Source organism: Haliaeetus albicilla, chromosome 3, assembly GCF_947461875.1.
Source record: "Haliaeetus albicilla chromosome 3, bHalAlb1.1, whole genome shotgun sequence".
NCBI classification, from domain to species: domain Eukaryota; kingdom Metazoa; phylum Chordata; class Aves; order Accipitriformes; family Accipitridae; genus Haliaeetus; species Haliaeetus albicilla.
In genome coordinates, this window is record NC_091485.1 from 10,454,198 (window position 1) to 10,467,019 (window position 12,822).

The window sequence follows — 12,822 nt, forward strand, 5'->3', positions numbered from 1 at the left end:
GAGGACAGATAATCCACAAAAACCAAATCGTATTTTGCTGTTTGTACAGCTATCATCTAACCACTAGCACCACTTTCTGCAACACCAAAATTTACTCTCCGTCTTCACAAAACTACTGTTGTGACCTTTGGTTCATCTCTAGTGCAATATAATGCACCAGAAAAGAGTTTATGCAGAAGCTAATAACTGATGATCAGATACATGAAGCCAAATCGTGGTCTTCAAAGTCAGTGAAATTATTATGGTTGGCCTTCACCTGTAGAGAGTGGAACTGGGGGAAAAGGGACAGATTTTTATCTATTATAGATTAACATGGGGCCATGGATGTCAGCAAATTAATTTTCAATTCCTGTCAGTAAATACTGCTTTTCTGTTTACCGTGTCTTTAAAAAGAGTGGCAAATGAACGTAAAACACAGAGCAGATGCACTTATCTGAGACGAAACCTTTTTTTTTTCCTGTTAAGCCTGCAGAATTTATAATAAATAAAATGGCAGACTATATTTATTGCTGGGTAGTACCACATGTGAGATCAGAAGTGGATGAGTGATGTGGTTCATAATTCAGTTACTGAACAGCTGTAATAGCTACTTGAGGGTCTTCCTGTATCTTGTGGAGTTATCTGTACAGCCAAGGAAGAAATACTCTTCATCTCTTAAACCTGCTGCTGTAAAACAGATCTGACTCCCTGGAAGCTTCCCTGTTTTGATGATATGGAGTTAAATCTCCAAGCATTGACCAGATACTGACAGCTACTGAGAGTATCTTAAAGGATATGGATCATTTTAAGTTGGCTGGTTTTTAGTCAGATTAAGTCTGTTACTACTCTTTAAAAAAGAACTACAAAGTATTACAAAACTCAACTGTGCTATCAACTGTATAGCCAACTGGAAAACACTTGATATCATTCATAACAAATCCTGTGATATTTCCATCACTGTGCAAAATTATACAAGTAAGTACTCCTCTCATCCCTTGAAGTGGTTTGAGCCATGTACTGCTGTGATGTAGGAAGTTATTTAACCAATGAGCTGGGTATATCCTTAGGCATTTGAGTCTGAATGAACAGAGGGCAAAATCATCTGTATTGAGTCCAGACAATCCACCCAAGTAAAAGGCCTCAGCTGTGGAGCAGGACATATTCTGGTCTTGAGCACTTGGGCATGGCAAAGTCAAGAGAGGATATATTTGATTCAGAGAGTGTAGTATCACTCAGCACCAAGTGAGAAAGTGAAGTATCATGCACTAAGGTACCAAGAAAGGATTGTGCATAATGCAACTTGGACAATTATCTACAAGGCAAAAGAGGAAGAGACCATAAAGAATAAGCCAGTCAGCATGTAAAAAAAAATCGTAAATAAAGCCTGAGGCCTGATGGAGACGCAATGTAGAGGACAATACTGCTCCTCACAGCAGTTAGCACAGATGAGGTTAGCAAGTCAGTTTCTACGAAGAAAGCCCTAATTGTCTTCATTAAAAAAAATAATCTTGATTTTATATAATCAAAGAAGTACTTGAAGCAGTCTCAGCATTGCTCAACAGCCTGTGTAACTGTTACATGAAATGCATGGCCAAACATTAGCAGTTTCTAGATAGCCTTACTCATGGTTGCCCACGCAAATGTTCTCCGATTTGCTTTTAATGGAGGATGTCCCACTGTTCAGTGCAGCATTGCTTGGCTTAATATAGATAAATCTCCTCCCTTGCCCTCTTACTAGTAAGTTAACTTATTGATTTGAAAAGTACAGCTACTGAAGACAGAAGTTTGTTTTCTCTGTAGAGTTTGCAAGATGCATGGGTCATGCTGGCTATCAAGACTTGTCACTTTTAGTCCCCTAAGTGTGAATCCTTTTCCCAAATTGCCTGTCACTGATGATTCAGGACAAAGGAAGATGAAATATTAATGCTTTTCTAGCAAATATAAAACCTGAGTAGCTGCAATGTAACTACAATCACCTGGGTGTCAATAGTGATACTTGTTTTTATTCTGTGCTAGAACTGTTAACTTATAACTGGATCAAGTAAGCCTTTATGATAGTGATTTGCTCAGCAAATAAATATCCAGTATGCTGACATTTTTATTAGGTAGCAAGTAGTCATCCAGAAATACTGACTGCTCACCACTTAGCCAAAGGCTCTGTAATTGCTTCTGCTAGGGATTACGTTGTTGTTTTAATACAAGGCAACAGAGGACTCTCAAGGTTAGTCTTGGGATAGCCATAATAACAACAACTATGTATTTTAAGGTCAGTCTCCAAGTTGTTTATTGCCTGCTTTTCCATAAAACACAAAGTACCATAGCTAGGAAAGCGATGCGTCCTGGAATTTAAATAGCTTTCTGTAGACACCAGCTTTGCTTGTTTTCTACCGTAACTGAAGGTAAAGCTTAGTGTCTGTGACTTCAGCTCAGCTGTGAACAGCAGTTAACTATCATTGCATTTTCCTTTTGCTTTGCCTTCAGATACAAGCAGCATGCTCCTCACATTGACACAGATCATAGAGTCTCTGTCAGAACTGATAAGCTCAGCAGCCAAACTCCTCCTGAGCCATAAGGAATGACATACAAGCCTGTTGGTCCTGTTGGCTGATCTCTAAGAATAGCTGCACCAGTGTCCCTCTTCCTTAGCCAGGCTCTTGTTACAGACATGCTCAACCACAGGAAAGACAACTCTTTCTGGAGGTTGGATGATAGTGCTTCCCTTGACAGGTCTTATTCTCTAAGCATATATTTGATTTTCTGGCTGTTCTTTACCAAACTCTGGAATGTGGTATTCTGAGTTTAACTGGTATTCTGAGCTGGACTTCAGAGAGGGATGAGTAGGGATGTGACTGTATTCTGCTTTGCACTGGGGAAAAAAAGGAGGAAAAGAGTGTGTAAGCTACTTTGTCCTCCTTGCAGCTTTCCTTCATTTAGTTATAACCCTTCTGATAAGACTTGATTGGCCACAATATGGACTGCATTTATATTTGAGGAAATACTAAAGAAATACCAGCTTGAGCCTCTGTCCCCATCCCACCAATCAAAAAAACCCCTGAGAAAATTAAATTAAACTTTCTGTTGTTCAGTGAGCTAGTTTTGCCTTGACATGTATGATTCAATTCACTTAACAAACAACAATTCATCAAAGAATAAAGGAAATAATCAGGAAGGTAGCCTGACAGAGGGTCAAACTACATTTTTCCTGAAGTCCAGTTGTTCACACTGTTCCTCTGCTTTTTTACTGAGACTACTGACAGGTCACCTCGTCACTTCCCATTCCCTCTGCTAGGACTTCATTTTCAGTTTGGGATGGACAGTGCCAGATGCAGAGTCTTCTCTTGGGTAAGTTGGTGCAGTTAAAGCTGCCAGTGATCTTTCAGTCAGAGCTGCTCTTGCCCTGTACTAGCTACTCACCATTTCCCTTCTTGTTGCTCTGGTACTACTCTAAGCCAGCCATCGCAGCTTTGCTAGCAGTTTCTGTTTCTCAGCTCTTTGGTAAGAGCAAAGGAGCAGAACACGGAGCTGTTGCTCAGACCTCTCACGTATGGGGGACAGGCGCTCCTACATCTCAGTTCAGAAGAGGCTTAAGTAGATTCTCCTTCCACCTCTTCCCTCCCTCTTGCTCTGCACACACAACGACTGGCTTTGTGGCCAGAATCTGCAAGGTGTTTACATAGATTAGGGTGACCACTGACTCCACACATATCTGGGCATAATTCACTGCCCCAGATAAATATTTTCCAATCTGTAAACTTGTCTCAGCTTCATAATATTTCTCTCCTTTTTCCTTTTCTTTTGTTTTAAACAGAAATGCCTCCCAAAAAAACATAAACCAACATGTGTAAAATAAACATTTCAGAGTTTCCCAATGAGTTTTTTTCATTCATCTCTCCTACAGTCTAGATGTAGTCTCAGCATTATAACACCAGATAGAGGGGAATGGCAGAGAGGAACAACTGAGAACAAAGTGATGTATAACCCCTCTTTATGGTCTTTCTCGTGCATAGATCAATAAATGGGAAAATACTGGACTCATAAAAATTATGAAGACATTGGGTCAAATCCTAGTCTTGTTACACAAAGCATTGTGGATTATGAAGCCCAAAGGTGGAGGGCAGTTAGATCCTTCTCCTGAAAGTTCTTAGAAGAGCAGGGAATGACTGTTTTGTCTTTAGTATACCTGGTTTCCTAATCAATGACTGGCATCGCCATTGGACTCTGTTCTCCTGAACTTGGCATGTTGTGGACAATACAACTACAGAGCCACCTCCAGAAGAAAGTGCCTATGTGTTTGCCTCTTTTACTCCCTGTACATAGACTATGTGTGTGGGTGTCTGTCACATCCCTGTACATTAACAGAATATCAGAATTGTTTCTGTGTTCAAACTGATAAAATTCTTTATAAAGCAGTCTGCAAACTAGTCTCTTCCAAAAAATTAGTCTGAAAATATCTTTCAAATCCTTCTATTAGGATGGTGCAACCTTATGGTATCAGGCACACAAGAGCACCTACAGAAGCTAGATTTGCAAAATAATTCTTCAAAATCCCTGCAAAGTGTCAAAAGACTGAAGTAATGTGCTTAGATCTGCAGTAGGAGAGGTAAACTAGTACAGCTCAACAGAGATCCCACCTTAATGCTGTTTATGCTTCAGCCCTTTCTAAAGACTTAAAAATATTGTTTGTATTTCTTTACTGACCGTCAGAGAATAGCCAGGTAGTTAGCAGAGCTCACTGTTATTTAGGAGTTGGAATTAAGCATGATTTATTAACACTGCAACATTGTCTCCTGCTGGCCACTGGCAGTAACAGAGTCAATTCTTTGGCATGTCAGCTGCCACCAGGTCTCACCCCATTCCTCTGCATTTCAAGAACACACTTGGAGTCTATTCCCTTGAATTCACAATGAAAATGAAATATTCCCCAAGGAATACCTTCTCTTCCTTCATATCTACATGGTGCTTTAATGATGTAGCAGTGGAAGGGAGGTAAATGTTTTTTGTTGTTGCTGTTTTAGGGGTCTTTGGCTATTCATTTAGACCATACATCCTTTTGCTTTCATCTTGAAATAGAGGACAGAAAAGAAATAGATTTATTTTTTGGCCCACTTCTTCAAATATAATAATTGGTGGCTGTGACAAACTTCCTGGGGAGCCTTGAGTTTGAGCATCTGCTCCCCACAATCTTTTCACAGAGACAGCCAGAGAGCCTCCTTGGTTACTGCTGTCCACCAGAAGACACTTACACATCTCTAGACTTGTGCGGTCTGGAGCGAAGTTTTCTGCTTGGTTCCGTCAAAAGAAAGCTAATAATTTCAAAATGGCCCAAACTATTGTGCTTTAATTACCCTACAATATCAGGCACACAAGAGCATACTCTAGCAGGACTGCTGGAGAGTTAGGGTACCTGTGTACTACAACTTAATTTATATTCCATACACTTGAATAATAAATGCATTGTCATCACTTACCTAGCTTGAAATTGCTCTTAACTCATCATGTTAAGGTAAATGCGAATGAAAATGTTTAACTGCAACTTCTAGAATAGATGGTGTAATTACAAACATTAGTGGGTCTTGCTTGAGACCTCAGAGATCAAGAAATAACAACCTCAGGATGATAAAAGGCATAGTGTGTTTAATCCCTATTGCTTTTTTCTTGGCATACTTGAACAGTGATTAAAAAAAAAATCTGCAGTACTTCCATGGTTTTCTTCGTATCTTAGGCAAAATTGAAAAATTAAAATACGAGAATATGTCTTTCTCAAGTGTTTTTTGGCATTGCATTTGTTCTCTGTTTCTTTCATTTATCAGGACTGGCATTATTCAGAGCTGGGAGATCCATGCCTTGGTCTCAGAGTGACGGGTCATATTTTATCTTCGAATGGATGGTAAAATTGCCCAATTGTTTTAGAGAGAACATAAATGTAGAGGTAGAATAAAAGGACCCAGAGGGCCAAAATCTGCACAGACTAACACCTGTTTGCCTTAGGGATTTAAATTAAGACAGAATTTCTTTCTTGAGCTAAATTCATCTCTCTTATGTGCAAGAAACTTTCACTTAGGCAATTTTGAGTTATGCAGATCTAGCAAAACAAAATATGGCTTTTTGAGAAGAAGTGCCAAGTTTTATTTAATTTGAAACCCCACTGACTTCATTTGTGCTACACACAAGTAAAGGAAGGCATTTTTAAACCCAGCAACTTATTGGTGCATGCATTATGATTTGGAATATGTACACACTGTCACTAGTTCTTCCAACGGAAGATTTTCTCAACCACTTCACCAGAAAGTAATTCAATGGGTTATGGCTATAAATGGCTCAGCTTTAAAATCTTCCCTGCTGTTACAAAGAATAAAAGCAAATGCGGAAATTGTATCTAAACCAGAAGTGATGGTGGACTGAGTTTTACTTGGAAAAAATGGAAAGGACGAATTTACTTCCCCAGTTCAGAGAGCTCTCTGAACTAAAATATTTGGATGGGTCCTAGTGTGTCACTTCTCAGACATCCTTTTGAATGAACTAAGTTAAGAGGGTAACTGCAAACAAAGACTGCAACAAAATGCCAAACTTGTGAGTTTTTCAGTATCTGCGAGGTCTAGTCTCTAATCATTTAGCATTGGTCCTACACACTCTGGGCTTTTGCACGACAATTGGATTCCCCCAGTTGTCCATTAAAAGTTGCTGTCATCCTAAAAGCTATCAAAAAACTTGTACTGAGGCACTGAAAACAACTAGTGGTGTCCTCTTTCTAAAGGCTGACTGAACTGCCAGATACTTGAGTAACACAGGCGTTCAGATAAAGTGCTGGTAACAAACATGCACATCCGCTGCTAGGTATGCTCTTGTGGGATTTAGTGGGTTTGATTAAAGAGTTTTACCCGTATTTGGACAGCTAGTGAAAGTCCAGAAGGGGAAGATGACTTTATAAGTAGTTTAAATGAAGCTAGGTGTAAGGATGTGAAGATGTGCCCATCTCCTGGAGACAGACAATAAGGTAAAACAAGTGTGAGAAACAGAGACCTTTGTTCATATATTAAATCTTACTCCCTAACCTCCTTCTGTTACAGGAGCTATGAGCAGATGTTGAGTTCAGTACCTACTTTTGGCAGCCAGTGACTGGTGTCCTGTAGCTGCTTTGGATAAATACAGTAGCTCCAGTAAGCCCTGCCTAGTTGCGTGTGCCTGGGACTTTTTCTGAAGCAGAAGTACTGTGAAGCAGCATCCTATAGGAGAAATATGGTCAGTCCAGTCTCCCAGTGAGCAACCATTTTGATCCAGGGCTCTGAACTGCTGCATGTATCACATCAGACTGTAATTTGCCCCATAAACGTGACTGGCTTCTTGCCCAAATCAGCACTAACAAAAAAGGAGGAGTGGATGTGACCTTTGCAGTGTTGATTGCAACATGCCTTCTAAAAAGGAAAGGTATACACATAGTTAAACTACACTTTCACTTTCCCAAATTCTAAACTTTGCCCAAAGACTTAGTCAGTGCTTGAGAGGCCAGCCAGGCTGCTAGGCAGCATGCGAATGTCAGGTAAATTGGCAAGCTCTCCAACAAAAAAGGCTACATTCACAATGCTTGTGGTAATGTGACCATATCGAATCATCCAGTTCATTGTTTGAGATACTTAAATTAGTTTGTAGAAATTGTACTGAAGGAGAATTAAGCCCTGAGAGCTGAATGGAAGAGAAGTTGCTTTGCTGTAGTTTTTCCTTTGCAGATCAGTTCTGAGGAAAAAAAAAAGCCTCCTAGTAGAACAACATTGCTAAAATTATTTTCTATTTTGAGCGTGTATTTAAGCTAATCCTTTTGTTCCATTCAGAGCTCATCCAATGATGCAGTGCTCCCTTTTTTAGTTCTCAGAATTGTTGCCCATATCTAATCTACTCTCATATCTAAGTCTGTAGAGTTTATACCCCTTTATGTGGACACCTCTGATTTCAGCTGACTGAACTGGACTTTGTGAAAGTCTAAATGAATGGAAAGAACAAGGTGCTGATAGCAAGGCATCTTGTAGGACATGCAGCTAGCAGGAAAGCGTGAAGCGTTCACAAAGAGCACGCCAGGTCATCTCTGTTCTAATTTATGGTATAGCCCCCCAGTGGTTTGGGCCTCTGCATTAGGACAAACTCTCTCAGATCCTTCTAAGTCTTCCTTACACCCCTTAAAACAATATTCTGCTCCTTTTAAAGTGGGTAACTAGCATCATCTACAAATTGCTCTGATATGGTCTTGATTGCTATGCCTAAAACGTAAGAAGTCATTTAAGACAAAAAAAAGTACATATTTTTTTATTTGGGGTTAGATTCTTCTTTTATATGACTACACCACCTACTCTCTTTCCATCTATTATGTAAGATCAGTGCTTGAAATTACTTCTCCAAGGGATACTTTCATTTCCCAACTGCTCTGTACAACCCCACTGTTCCAGCCTGTGTGGCCTTAGCTCCTGGCTACATCCTACAGCATTTCACCATTTATCCCTCTTACTACCCTTTAATCTAAAAATAAAAGATGGAACAACCCCTGGATTATGATTCCTTTACTGTTGTCTCCAGGTGTTGACTTGCTTCCTATCCAGCCCATGTGGCAGCCCAGAGCAACACAATCTCAGCTTTTAGGAATAAGCACAATAACCCTGTGTTTCCAAGAAGCAAAATGTCTATGTTATGGGATCACTGAAAGGATCAACAGTGATGAAAACAGTGTTTTCTTGCCCTTATGATTTTGCTGTATGAGGGTAATACTAAATAAATCTGTAAAAGTGCATATAATGCTGCACCAGCTGTCAATTATCTCATGTATTACAAATTCTCAACAACTTTTGGGATTTCTCCATTTTTAAGTCATCTGCAGCTATTTCCAAAGTACAGAAGCCTGTACCTTAATCAGTCCCCATAAGTCTTGAAAACTTTTATATTTCTCCAATTTCCAAATGTTTCTAATGCATCATTGCAGTGCTTTTGTAGCACCATGAAACATCCAACCCCTGCTGGCCCAGGCTACTGACTTGGCGCTTACCCAGGATTTGGCACTGGTAGGAGGATACAGTCCATTTTAGCCGTGTTGCCAGTTTCAAACCTTTTATGTCAGAGACTAGGTGCAGCTCAGGTAACTGAATGCACAACTCCAGTTCATGCACAATCTGTTTTGGGCCAGGACAGGCGACGGGAGCAATGTTAGCTATTCCCGTGAGTGCTCCTTTTGTTAGCAAAGGGCATGCTGACATTCTTCTTATTCTGTGGGGTGTTCTTACATTACCCTAAAATTCTCTAAAGCAGCTGAAGTCCTCCCTAGATGGGCTTCTAAAGAGGTTTTATGGGAAAGCTTACCTTTGTCTTGTCATTTTATCTCTTGCCAGTTGAGGCCCAACTCAGTAATTTCTCTCACTGGTGCTGTCAAATGTCTACACAGGGCTATCAGCTGAAATTGTACCACAGTGGGAAAACAAGACCCAGCAATACCCACCAAGGACTACTTTCTTGTCATCTGAGAATCTCTAATATAGACACTGCCACCAAGACTGTGCTTGTTTAAGATTAGATCAGGGATGAAGACGGTCTGTATTCTAGCCCAAGGAAGACCAGAGTGATGTTTAAACTACAGCCTGCAGAACATCATCTGTGTGATCTGTGTTAGGACAAATGACTGACATGGACAATAACAATAGTCTTAGAAAAATTTAAAACTAGCTAGGGGTAAGCCCTTTGGAAATGAATCAGGTTCTTACAGTAAGCATAAGAGTAAAAAGAAGGGATCAACCCAGGCCTTCCTGCTAAAGGTTTTGGTTTTAATGTCTTTTACCAAGGGATGCCTTAGGGAAACATTGTACTGAAATTGTGAAAAGCTATAGCTTATGCTAGATACAGCACTCCATGTGCTCATTATGATACATCCTTTTCTGTTACTAAAAATTGTTAAAAATAAGCAAACAAACAAGTTGAGACTACACATCTGTAATGTCATGAAAGATACAGAGGAAATGCAGTCCTGAAGATTCAGCTGAAGTTGAATCATTGATATCTATTTAAATTAATGCAAAAAAGATATTTTTTCTTTAATGCATAGTGACTAAATGTATTCAGATAATAAGTGCATGATTAAAAGGCTCAGAAATGGATATATTCAAAATCCCATGCTTCACGAATATATAAACTCAGGAATTTTTAAAAACTCCCCAAGAAGTTTTAATAGTAGTAATGTTCAGCAGGAACACTTGGAGAAACAGAAATGATAGTTAAGTGCCTGAAAAGCATCTTCACATCATATCCTGAAATAAGCCCGGTATCTTAAACCTGATATCTGTTTGTATGCATGTAATTAGACATCTATGCATGGAGGTAAGAGAATAGGTACATGTATTATTACAAGAAGTGACCTTTTTCTTTCCTTCTGTTGTGGTTTAACCTGGCAGGCAGCTAAACAGCACACAGCCGCTTGCTCCCCCGCCCCCCCTCCAAGTGGGGTGTGGGAGAGAATCGGAAAAAAGTAAAATTTGTGGGTTGAGATAAAGTCGGTTTAATAGGTAAAGCAAAAGCTGCGCACATAAGCAAAACAAAACGAGGAATTCCTTCCCCACTTCCCGTGGGCAGGCAGGTGTTCAGCCATCTCCAGGACAGCAGGGCTCCATCACGCCTAACGGGGACTTGGGAAGACAAACGCCATCACTCCCAACGTCCCCCCTTCCTTCTTCTTCCCCCAGATTTATACGCTGAGCATGACGTCCTGTGGTCTGGGATATCCCCTGGGTCAGTTTGGGTCAGCTGTCCCGGCTGTGTCCCCTCCCAGCTCCTTGTGCCCCCCCAGCCTCCTCGCTGGTGGGGTGGGCTGAGAAGCAGAACAGCCCTTGGCTCTGGGTAAGCCCTGCTCAGCAACAGCGAACACATCCCTGTGTTATCAGCACTGTTCTCAGCACAAATCCGAAACACAGCCCCATACCAGCCACTAGGAAGAAAATTAACTCTACCCCAGCCAAAACCAGCACACCCTCGTATAGGTTTTAGACTGCAGTTGCATCTAATTTATTGTAAATTACTGTGAATTATTATTTAACGTTCACTAATGCTACCCATTCATCCGCTACATTTGCTTTGGCTGGTGCTATCAGCTGCCATTGCTTTTACGGCTGCTATAGATATTCTAAAGATCTTTCACTATAAAGATCTTTTGCTCTCCAAAAAATAGCTCTGTTTTGGATCTCTAAGAGGTAGGATAAGGCTTTTACAACAGTTACAGACATCTGTTTCAGCATGTACATAATATCTAGCCTCACAGAATTTCTTCCTTTACTAGTGAAGACACTGTTTAAAAATATAGATAAATTTGATGAGAACACAGCAACTTAGATTTTCCTGCCATAGAGTAAAACTTCTGTTCTGCATTTTTTCATCTTTTTATAAGGCTGTAGAAATTAAAGATGAGAATAATTCCTGTTTTTTCCCCCAGGAAAGATTCCCTCCAGTTTTGAACAAAGCCAAATGAGGTCTTTTAAAAATAATAATATTCAGGGCACATAGACAAAACCAGAGATTCATATAATGAAAGAGCAGTGCTCGGAGAACTCAGAGAGGTGCCAACATAGGACCATAAAATATTGCAATGTATGAAATGGTCCCTCCCCACGCCATTTTTTTTTTTTTTTCCAGAAAAAATAGACACCTCCACTTGCATATCCTTTTTTTGCCTGGTAGAATCTGGAGGCAGAAAAAACATATTCTGCATAAGGATGTTTATTTGCATGTCTTCTTCTCTGCTCTCTTCCTCTTCAGAATGACATATGAATTTTTGATCATTTTGCACTGTACTGCCCGTCACTGATAATTTTATCATAATAATGATGGGGGGGCAATTTGCTCTTCTCAGGTGCATCTCTTTCAGAATATATCTTAACTAACCATTAATTTTTGAGGTATATTAATATCTTTCATAGGGTCAAACATATAATCTTTTTTCCGTTCTGAAAGAAGTTGTCCATGTATAATGGGACTTTTCCCCCTAAATATTTTTGCTAGGATTGCAACATAGATCCCGATGTAATTGTTCTGAGTATTTAATGGAAAAAAAAAGTAGCTGAATGCTACAGAATCCCAGATGAGAGAATAGGGACAAAATTTGAAATTCAGAACTGATGAAAAAATAATCACTGCCTGTTTTTAGTGAGATTATGGGTACCCCCCCAAACCCAAACCCCAAAGGCCAGTCCTATTGTTATGCAATCAATGGGAAGACTCCAACTGACTTCAGTGGCAGGGAATGAAACATCACTTCAGTGAACTTCTAAGATTTAAATAGTTTAGATAGCTCTCTTCCTTCAGCTGCATCACTGCTGAGCTCATCTCTGGATATGCCAGGAGGATTTACAAGCCCAGGGGTGGCCACTCTCTGGCCGTGCTCGGGTTTTACATGAGGCATTTCAGAAATTTTTTACTGGGACACGCATGGAGAAATCTTCCAACAGCTGAACACTGAGAGCAAAAGAAAATTGTGGTTTCACAGAAACTTAGTGTCTGAGGGAAAAACTGTGTGTGATTCCTGTTGGCAGGGTATGATGCTCTGTCCCTGAAGCCAATGGATCTTCTGTCATTTACTTCAGGGGGTGCAGGACCAATGAGGTGGGCTATGAGTTGGAGTCTGGTTCTTGTCCTGATCCCCCAGTTTCTAAGAGATGACTGATGGGGAATTCCTGTGGTGGAGGAACAGTGCAGCATTGTTCATTTGTGTTCTCACAGTGCCCCTTCTTTACTGTCCCTCTTCACTCTATCTATCTCTTGTGAGCTGCGGCGCAGTGTCCCTGCAGTGGGTGTCCACACTGTCTTCCAAGGCTGGTCTTGTTCTACGCA